The sequence below is a fragment of the Heptranchias perlo genome, chromosome 1, assembly GCF_035084215.1.
Source record: "Heptranchias perlo isolate sHepPer1 chromosome 1, sHepPer1.hap1, whole genome shotgun sequence".
Lineage (NCBI taxonomy): Eukaryota > Metazoa > Chordata > Chondrichthyes > Hexanchiformes > Hexanchidae > Heptranchias > Heptranchias perlo.
In genome coordinates this window covers 3,251,567-3,261,535 of record NC_090325.1, presented here as the reverse complement: position 1 = coordinate 3,261,535, position 9,969 = coordinate 3,251,567, and positions in this window count along the sequence as shown.

Below are 9,969 nucleotides of genomic sequence, written 5' to 3'. Positions count from 1 at the left end.
GGGAGGAGAGGATTGTGAGCTGTGAGGTGTGACCCTCGGGGAAGAGAGGATTGTTTGGAGTGAGGTGTGACCCTCGGGGAGGAGAGGATTGTTTGGAGTGAGGTGTGACCCTCGGGGAGGAGAGGATTGTTAGCAGTGAGGTGTGACCCTCGGGGAGGAGAGGATTGTTTGGAGTGAGGTGTGACCCTCGGGGAGTAGAGGATTGTTTGGAGTGAGGTGTGACCCTCGGGGAGGAGAGGATTGTGAGCTGTGAGGTGTGACCCTCGGGGAGGAGAGGATTGTTTGGAGTGAGGTGTGACCCTCGGGGAGGAGAGGATTGTTTGGAGTGAGGTGTGACCCTCGGGGAGGAGAGGATTGTTAGCAGTGAGGTGTGACCCTCGGGGAGGAGAGGATTGTTTGGAGTGAGGTGTGACCCTCGGGGAGGAGAGGATTGTTAGCAGTGAGGTGTGACCCTCGGGGGAGGAGAGGATTGTTAGCAGTGAGGTGTGACCCTCGGGGAGGAGAGGATTGTTCGCAGTGAGGTGTGACCCTCGGGGAGGAGAGGATTGTTCGCAGTGAGGTGTGACCCTCGGGGAGTAGAGGATTGTTTGGAGTGAGGTGTGACCCTCGGGGGGGAGAGGATTGTTTGGAGTGAGGTGTGACCCTCGGGGAGGAGAGGATTGTTTGGAGTGAGGTGTGACCCTCGGGGAGGAGAGGATTGTTAGCAGTGAGGTGTGACCCTCGGGGGGGAGAGGATTGTTAGCAGTGAGGTGTGACCCTCGGGGGAGGAGAGGATTGTTTGGAGTGAGGTGTGACCCTCGGGGGAAGAGTGGATTGTTAGCAGCGAGGTGTGACCCTCGGGGAGGAGAGGATTGTTTGGAGTGAGGTGTGACCCTCGGGGAGGAGAGGATTGTGAGCTGTGAGGTGTGACCCTCGGGGAGGAGAGGATTGTTTGGAGTGAGGTGTGACCCTCGGGGAGGAGAGGATTGTTTGGAGTGAGGTGTGACCCTCGGGGAGGAGAGGATTGTTAGCAGTGAGGTGTGACCCTCGGGGAGGAGAGGATTGTTTGGAGTGAGGTGTGACCCTCGGGGAGGAGAGGATTGTTAGCAGTGAGGTGTGAACCTCGGGGAGGAGAGGATTGTTAGCAGTGAGGTGTGACCCTCGGGGAGGAGAGGATTGTTTGGAGTGAGGTGTGACCCTCGGGGGGGAGAGGATTGTTTCGAGTGAGGTGTGACCCTCGGGGAGGAGAGCCTTGTTAGCTGTGAGGTGTGAACCTCGGGGAGGAGAGGATTGTTTGGAGTGAGGTGTGACCCTCGGGGAGGAGAGGATTGTTTGGAGTGAGGTGTGACCCTCGGGGAGGAGAGGATTGTTTGGAGTGAGATGTGACCCTCGGGGAGGAGAGGATTGTTAGCAGTGAGGTGTGACCCTCGGGGAGGAGAGGATTGTTAGCTGTGAGGTGTGACCCTCGGGGGAGGAGAGGATTGTTAGCAGTGAGGTGTGACCCTCGGGGAGGAGAGGATTGTTCGCAGTGAGGTGTGACCCTCGGGGAGGAGAGGATTGTTCGCAGTGAGGTGTGACCCTCGGGGAGTAGAGGATTGTTTGGAGTGAGGTGTGACCCTCGGGGGGGAGAGGATTGTTTGGAGTGAGGTGTGACCCTCGGGGAGGAGAGGATTGTTTGGAGTGAGGTGTGACCCTCGGGGAGGAGAGGATTGTTTGGAGTGAGGTGTGACCCTCGGGGAGGAGAGGATTGTTTGGAGTGAGGTGTGACCCTCGGGGGGAGAGGATTGTTTGGAGTGAGGTGTGACCCTCGGGGAGGAGAGGATTGTTTGGAGTGAGGTGTGACCCTCGGGGAGGAGAGGATTGTTCGCAGTGAGGTGTGACCCTCGGGAAGGAGAGGATTGTTTGGAGTGAGGTGTGACCCTCGGGGAGGAGAGGATTGTTAGCAGTGAGGTGTGAACCTCGGGGAGGAGAGGATTGTTAGCAGTGAGGTGTGACCCTCGGGGAGGAGAGGATTGTTTGGAGTGAGGTGTGACCCTCGGGGAGGAGAGGATTGTTAGCAGTGAGGTGTGAACCTCGGGGAGGAGAGGATTGTTAGCAGTGAGGTGTGACCCTCGGGGAGGAGAGGATTGTTAGCAGTGAGGTGTGACCCTCGGGGAGGAGAGGATTGTTCGCAGTGAGGTGTGACCCTCGGGGAGGAGAGGATTGTTCGCAGTGAGGTGTGACCCTCGGGGAGTAGAGGATTGTTTGGAGTGAGGTGTGACCCTCGGGGGGGAGAGGATTGTTAGCAGTGAGGTGTGACCCTCGGGGGAGGAGAGGATTGTTAGCAGTGAGGTGTGACCCTCGGGGAGGAGAGGATTGTTCGCAGTGAGGTGTGACCCTCGGGGAGGAGAGGATTGTTTGGAGTGAGGTGTGACCCTCGGGGAGTAGAGGATTGTTTGGAGTGAGGTGTGACCCTCGGGAGGGAGAGGATTGTTTGGAGTGAGGTGTGACCCTCGGGGAGGAGAGGATTGTTTGGAGTGAGGTGTGACCCTCGGGGAGGAGAGGATTGTTAGCATTGAGGTGTGACCCTCGGGGAGGAGAGGATTGTTAGCAGTGAGGTGTGACCCACGGGGAGGAGAGGATTGTTTGGAGTGAGGTGTGACCCTCGGGGAGGAGAGGATTGTTAGCAGTGAGGTGTGACCCTCGGGGGGGAGAGGATTGTTAGCAGTGAGGTGTGACCCTCGGGGGAGGAGAGGATTGTTTGGAGTGAGGTGTGACCCTCGGGGGAGGAGAGGATTGTTAGCAGTGAGGTGTGACCCTCGGGGAGGAGAGGATTGTTTGGAGTGAGGTGTGACCCTCGGGGAGGAGAGGATTGTGAGCTGTGAGGTGTGACCCTCGGGGAGGAGAGGATTGTTTGGAGTGAGGTGTGACCCTCGGGGAGGAGAGGATTGTGAGCTGTGAGGTGTGACCCTCGGGGAGTAGAGGATTGTTTGGAGTGAGGTGTGACCCTCGGGGAGGAGAGGATTGTGAGCTGTGAGGTGTGACCCTCGGGGAGGAGAGGATTGTTTGGAGTGAGGTGTGACCCTCGGGGAGGAGAGGATTGTTTGGAGTGAGGTGTGACCCTCGGGGAGGAGAGGATTGTTAGCAGTGAGGTGTGACCCTCGGGGAGGAGAGGATTGTTTGGAGTGAGGTGTGACCCTCGGGGAGGAGAGGATTGTTAGCAGTGAGGTGTGACCCTCGGGGGAGGAGAGGATTGTTAGCAGTGAGGTGTGACCCTCGGGGAGGAGAGGATTGTTCGCAGTGAGGTGTGACCCTCGGGGAGGAGAGGATTGTTCGCAGTGAGGTGTGACCCTCGGGGAGTAGAGGATTGTTTGGAGTGAGGTGTGACCCTCGGGGGGAGAGGATTGTTTGGAGTGAGGTGTGACCCTCGGGGAGGAGAGGATTGTTTGGAGTGAGGTGTGACCCTCGGGGAGGAGAGGATTGTTAGCAGTGAGGTGTGACCCTCGGGGAGGAGAGGATTGTTAGCAGTGAGGTATGACCCTCGGGGAGGAGAGGATTGGTTGGAGTGAGGTGTGACCCTCGGGGAGGAGAGGATTGTTAGCAGTGAGGTGTGACCCTCGGGGGGGAGAGGATTGTTAGCAGTGAGGTGTGACCCTCGGGGGAGGAGAGGATTGTTTGGAGTGAGGTGTGACCCTCGGGGGAGGAGTGGATTGTTAGCAGCGAGGTGTGACCCTCGGGGAGGAGAGGATTGTTTGGAGTGAGGTGTGACCCTCGGGGAGGAGAGGATTGTGAGCTGTGAGGTGTGACCCTCGGGGAGGAGAGGATTGTTTGGAGTGAGGTGTGACCCTCGGGGAGGAGAGGATTGTTTGGAGTGAGGTGTGACCCTCGGGGAGGAGAGGATTGTTAGCAGTGAGGTGTGACCCTCGGGGAGGAGAGGATTGTTTGGAGTGAGGTGTGACCCTCGGGGAGGAGAGGATTGTTAGCAGTGAGGTGTGAACCTCGGGGAGGAGAGGATTGTTAACAGTGAGGTGTGACCCTCGGGGAGGAGAGGATTGTTTCGAGTGAGGTGTGACCCTCGGGGAGGAGAGCCTTGTTAGCTGTGAGGTGTGAACCTCGGGGAGGAGAGGATTGTTTGGAGTGAGGTGTGACCCTCGGGGAGGAGAGGATTGTTTGGAGTGAGGTGTGACCCTCGGGGAGGAGAGGATTGTTTGGAGTGAGATGTGACCCTCGGGGAGGAGAGGATTGTTAGCAGTGAGGTGTGACCCTCGGGGAGGAGAGGATTGTTTGGAGTGAGGTGTGACCCTCGGGGAGGAGAGGATTGTTAGCTGTGAGGTGTGACCCTCGGGGAGGAGAGGATTGTTTGGAGTGTGGTGTGACCCTCGCGGAGGAGAGGATTGTTTGGAGTGAGGTGTGACCCTCGGGGAGGAGAAGATTGTTTGGTGTGAGGTGTGACCCTCGGGGAGGAGAGGATTGTTTGGAGTGTGGTGTGACCCTCGGGGAGGAGAGGATTGTTTGGAGTGAGGTGTGACCCTCGGGGGAGGAGAGGATTGTTTGGAGTGAGGTGTGACCCTCGGGGAGGAGAGGATTGTTTGGAGTGAGGTGTGACCCTCGGGGAGAAGAGGATTGTTAGCAGTGAGGTTTGACCCTCGGGAGAGGAGAGGATTGTTTGGAGTGAGGTGTGACCCTCGGGGAGGAGAGGATTGTTAGCAGCGAGGTGTGACCCTCGGGGAGGAGAGGATTGTTAGCATTGAGGTGTGACCCTCGGGTAGTAGAGGATTGTTTGGAGTGAGGTGTAACCCTCGGGGAGGAGTGGATTGTTAGCAGTGAGGTGTGAAGCTCGGGGAGGAGAGGATTGTTAGCAGTGAGGTGTGACCCTCGGGGAGGAGAGGATTGTTTCGAGTGAGGTGTGACCCTCGGGGAGGAGAGCCTTGTTAGCTGTGAGGTGTGACCCTCGGGGAGGAGAGGATTGTTTGGAGTGAGGTGTGACCCTCGGGGGGGAGAGGATTGTTAGCAGTGAGGTGTGACCCTCGGGGGGGGAGAGGATTGTTAGCAGTGAGGTGTGACACTCGGGGAGGAGAGGATTGTTTGGAGTGAGGTGTGACCCTCGGGGGAGGAGAGTATTGTTTGGAGTGAGGTGTGACCCTCGGGGAGGAGAGGATTGTTAGCAGTGAGGTGTGACCCTCGGGGGAGGAGAGGATTGTTCGCAGTGAGGTGTGACCCTCGGGGAGGAGAGGATTGTTTGGAGTGAGTTGTGACCCTCGGGGAGGAGAGGATTGTTTGGAGTGAGGTGTGACCCTCGGAGGGAGGAGAGGATTGTTAGCAGTGAGGTGTGACCCTCGGGGGGGAGAGGATTGTTTGGAGTGAGGTGTGACACTCGGCGGAGGAGAGGATTGTTTGGAGTGAGGTGTGACCCTCGGGGGAGGAGAGCATTGTTAGCAGTGAGGTGTGACCCTCGGGGGGAGGAGAGGATTGTTAGCAGTGAGGTGAGACCCTCGGGGGGGAGAGGATTGTTTGGAGTGAGGTGTGACCCTCGGGGAGGAGAGGATTGTTTGGAGTGAGGTGTGACCCTCGGGGAGGAGAGGATTGTTAGCAGTGAGGTGTGACCCTCGGTTGGGAGAGGATTGTTTGGAGTGAGGTGTGACCCTCCGGGAGGAGAGGATTGTTAGCAGTGAGGTGTGACCCTCGGGGAGGAGAGGATTGTTTGGAGTGAGGTGTGACCCTCGGGGGAGGAGAGGATTGTTTGGAGTGAGGTGTGACCCTCGGGGAGGAGACGATTTTTTGGAGTGAGGTGTGACCCTCGGGGGGAGAGGATTGTTAGCAGTGAGGTGTGACCCTCGGGGAGCAGAGGATTGTTTGGAGTGAGGTGTGACCCTCGGGGAGGAGAGGATTGTTTGGAGTGAGGTGTGACGCTCGGGGAGGAGAGGATTATTTGGAGTGAGGTGTGACCCTCGGGGAGGAGAGGATTGTTTGGAGTGAGGTGTGACCCTCGGGGAGGAGAGGATTGTTTGGAGTGAGGTGTGACCCTCGGGGGGAGAGGATTGTTAGCAGTGAGGTGTGACCCTCGGCGGGGAGAGCATTGTTTGGAGTGAGGTGTGACCCTCGGGGAGGAGAGGATTGTTTGGCGTGAGGTGTGATCCTCGGGGCGGAGAGTATTGTTTGGAGTGAGGTGTGACCCTCGGGGAGGAGAGGATTGTTTGCAGTGATGTGTGACCCTCGGGGGGGAGAGGATTGTTAGCAGTGAGGTGTGACACTCGGGGTGGAGAGGATTGTTTGGAGTGAGGTGTGACCCTCGGGGGGGAGAGGATTGTTTGGAGTGAGGTGTGACCCTCGGGGAGGAGAGGATTGTGAGCAGTGAGGTGTGGCCCTCGGGGAGGAGAGGATTGTTAGCAGTGAGGTGTGACCCTCGGGGAGGAGAGGATTGTTTGGTGTGAGGTGTGACCCTCGGCGAGGAGAGGATTGTTTGGAGTGAGGTGTGACCCTCGGGGGAGGAGAGGATTGTTTGGAGTGAGGTGTGACCCTCGGGGAGGAGAGGATTGTTTGGAGTGAGGTGTGACCCTCGGTGGAGGAGAGGATTGTTTGGAGTGAGGTGTGACCCTCGGGGAGGAGACGATTGTTTGGAGTGAGGTGTGACCCTCGGGGAGGAGAGGATTGTTTGCAGTGAGGTGTGATCCTCGGGGAGGAGAGGATTGTTAGCAGTGAGGTGTGACCCTCGGGGAGGAGAGGATTGTTAGCAGTGAGTTGTGACCCTCGGGGAGGAGAGGATTGTTTGCAGTGAGTTGTGACCCTCGGGGAGGAGAGGATTGTTTGGAGTGAGGTTTGACCCTCGGGGAGGAGAGGATTGTTAGCAGTGAGTTGTGACCCTCGGGGAGGAGAGGATTGTTTGGAGTGAGGTGTGACCCTCGGGGAGGAGAGGATTGTTTGGAGTGAGATGTGACCCTTGGGGAGGAGAGGATTGTTTGGAGTGAGGTGTGACCCTCGGGGGGGAGAGGATTGTTAGCAGTGAGGTGTGACCCTCGGGGAGGAGAGGATTGTTTGCAGTGAGGTGTGACCCTCGGTGAGGAGAGGATTGTTTGCAGTGAGGTGTGACCCTCGGGGAGGAGAGGATTGTTTGGAGTGAGGTGTGACCCTCGGGGAGGAGAGGATTGTTAGCAGTGAGGTGTGACCCTCGGGGGGGAGAGGATTGTTTGGAGTGAGGTGTGACCCTCGGGGAGGAGAGGATTGTTGGCAGTGAGGTGTGACCCTCGGGGAGGAGAGGATTGTTGGCAGTGAGGTGTGACCCTCGGGGAGGAGAGGATTGTTGGCAGTGAGGTGTGACCCTCGGGGAGGAGAGGATTGTTTGGAGTGAGGTGTGACCCTCGGGGAGGAGAGGATTGTTGGCAGTCAGGTGTGACCCTCGGGGAGGAGAGGATTGTTAGCAGTGAGGTGTGACCCTCGGGGAGGAGAGGATTGTTCGCAGTGAGGTGTGACCCTCGGGGAGGAGAGGATTGTTAGCAGTGAGGTGTGACCCTCGGGGAGGAGAGGATTGTTGGCAGTGAGGTGTGACCCTCGGGGAGGAGAGGATTGTTGGCAGTGAGTTGTGACCCTCGGGGAGGAGAGGATTGTCAATTTGTCGATGATTATTGGTGGTATTTAATAAATACTTAACATCGGTCTTTATTGAAGAGAAGGGTGTCAGAGAGGCATGGAATGTTGAAGTGGTCGAGATGATGTTCCGATAGATTGAAGGAAAATGCTGCGGTGATGTGGGTCAGTTAGTGATGGTGACAAACAGAATCTCTCCCTGACCCTGGAGGCTTTGATGATACATTGCAGGAAGTAGCAGGGTCGGGTTTTATTCTGAAAGGTAATTTTGGGACGAGCCCCTGGGTCCCACAGTAGAAAACTCCATCCCAGCCTCCCAGAGTCAGGAATCCTGATCAGCGGGACAGGTTCGGTGAGACCCCACTGGGTATGGTGGGCCAATGTTGCTTCACGCCAGCTCTGGCCTGGGCCAGCCTCGCACTCCAAGAATGGTGGTTTGGGAGAGGCGGAGAGGGAAAGCGGGGGGACTGAACACCAGCCAGGTCCCAGTGCCTTCCAGAGAGGAGGGGCCGAAACTTGGGGGGTTTAAGATACAAACACAACATTCATTTCAAAAAAATCCAGCTCCTTGTCACAACAGCCACCACTCTGCGCAGGGCAAGATCCCACAAACAGCAACGGGGTAAGAGGCCGGTTAATCAGTGTTATTTTTGGAGGTGATAGTGCTCGTCAGACTCGAGCCCCATTATCCAGACCGACACTCCCAGGGCAATACTGAGGGAGCGCCGCACTGTCGGAGGGTCAGTACTGAGGGAGCGCCGCACTGTCGGAGGGTCAGTACTGAGGGAGCGCCGCACTGTCGGAGGGTCAGTACTGAGGGAGCGCCACACTGTCGGAGGGTCAGTACTGAGGGAGCGCCGCACTGTCGGAGGGTCAGTACTGAGGGAGCGCCGCACTGTCGGAGGGTCAGTACTGAGGGAGCGCCACACTGTCGGAGGGTCAGTACTGAGGGAGCGCCGCACTGTCGGAGGGTCAGTACTGAGGGAGCGCCGCACTGTCGGAGGGTCGCTACTGAGGGAGCGCCGCACTGTCGGAGGGTCGCTACTGAGGGAGCGCTGCACTGTCGGAGGGTCAGTACTGAGGGAGCGCCGCACTGTCGGAGGGTCAGTACTGAGGGAGCGCCGCACTGTCGGAGGGTCAGTACTGAGGGAGCGCTGCACTGTCGGAGGGTCAGTCCTGAGGGAGCGCCGCACTGTCGGAGGGTCAGTCCTGAGGGAGCGCTGCACTGTCGGAGGGTCAGTACTGAGGGAGCGCTGCACTGTCGGAGGGTCAGTCCTGAGGGAGCGCTGCACTGTCGGAGGGTCAGTACTGAGGGAGCGCTGCACTGTGGGATGGTCAGTACTGAGAGAGCGCCGCACTGTCGGAGGGGTCAGTACTGAGGGAGTGCTGCACTGTCGGAGGGTCAGTCCTGAGGGAGCGCCGCACTGTCGGAGGGTCGGTACTGAGGGAGCGCCGCACTGTCGGAGGGTCGGTACTGAGGGAGCGCCGCACTGTCGGAGGGTCAGTACTGAGGGAGCGCCGCACTGTCGGAGGGTCGGTACTGAGGGAGCGCCGCACTGTCGGAGGGTCGGCACTGAGGGAGCGCCGCACTGTCGGAGGGTCGGTACTGAGGGAGCGCCGCACTGTCGGAGGGTCGGTACTGAGGGAGCGCTGCACTGTCGGAGGGTCAGTACTGAGGGACCGCCGCACTGTCGGAGGGTCAGTACTGAGGGAGCGCCGCACTGTCGGAGGGTCAGTACTGAGGGACCGCCGCACTGTCGGAGGGTCAGTACTGAGGGAGCGCTGCACTGTCGGAGGGTCAGTACAGAGGGACCGCCGCACTGTCGGAGGGTCAGTACTGAGGGACCGCCGCACTGTCGGAGGGTCAGTACTGAGGGAGCGCTGCACTGTCGGAGGGTCAGTACAGAGGGACCGCCGCACTGTCGGAGGGTCAGTACTGAGGGAGCGCCGCACTGTCGGAGGGTCAGTACTGAGGGACCGCCGCACTGTCGGAGGGTCAGTACTGAGGGAGCACCGCACTGTCGGAGGGTCAGTACTGAGGGAGCGCCGCACTGTCGGAGGGTCAGTACTGAGGGAGCACCGCACTGTCGGAGGGTCAGTACTGAGGGAGCGCTGCACTGTCGGAGGGTCAGTACTGAGGGAGCGCCGCACTGTCGGAGGGGCAGTACTGAGGGAGCGCCGCACTGTCGGAGGGTCAGTACTGAGGGACCGCCGCACTGTCGGAGGGGCGGTACTGAGGGAGCGCTGCACTGTCGGAGGGTCAGTACTGAGGGAGCGCCGCACTGTCGGAGGGTCAGTACTGAGGGAGCGCTGCACTGTCGGAGGGTCAGTACTGAGGGAGCGCTGCACTGTCGGAGGGTCGGTACTGAGGGAGCGCCGCACTGTCGGAGGGTCAGTACTGAGGGAGCGCCGCACTGTCGGAGGGTCAGT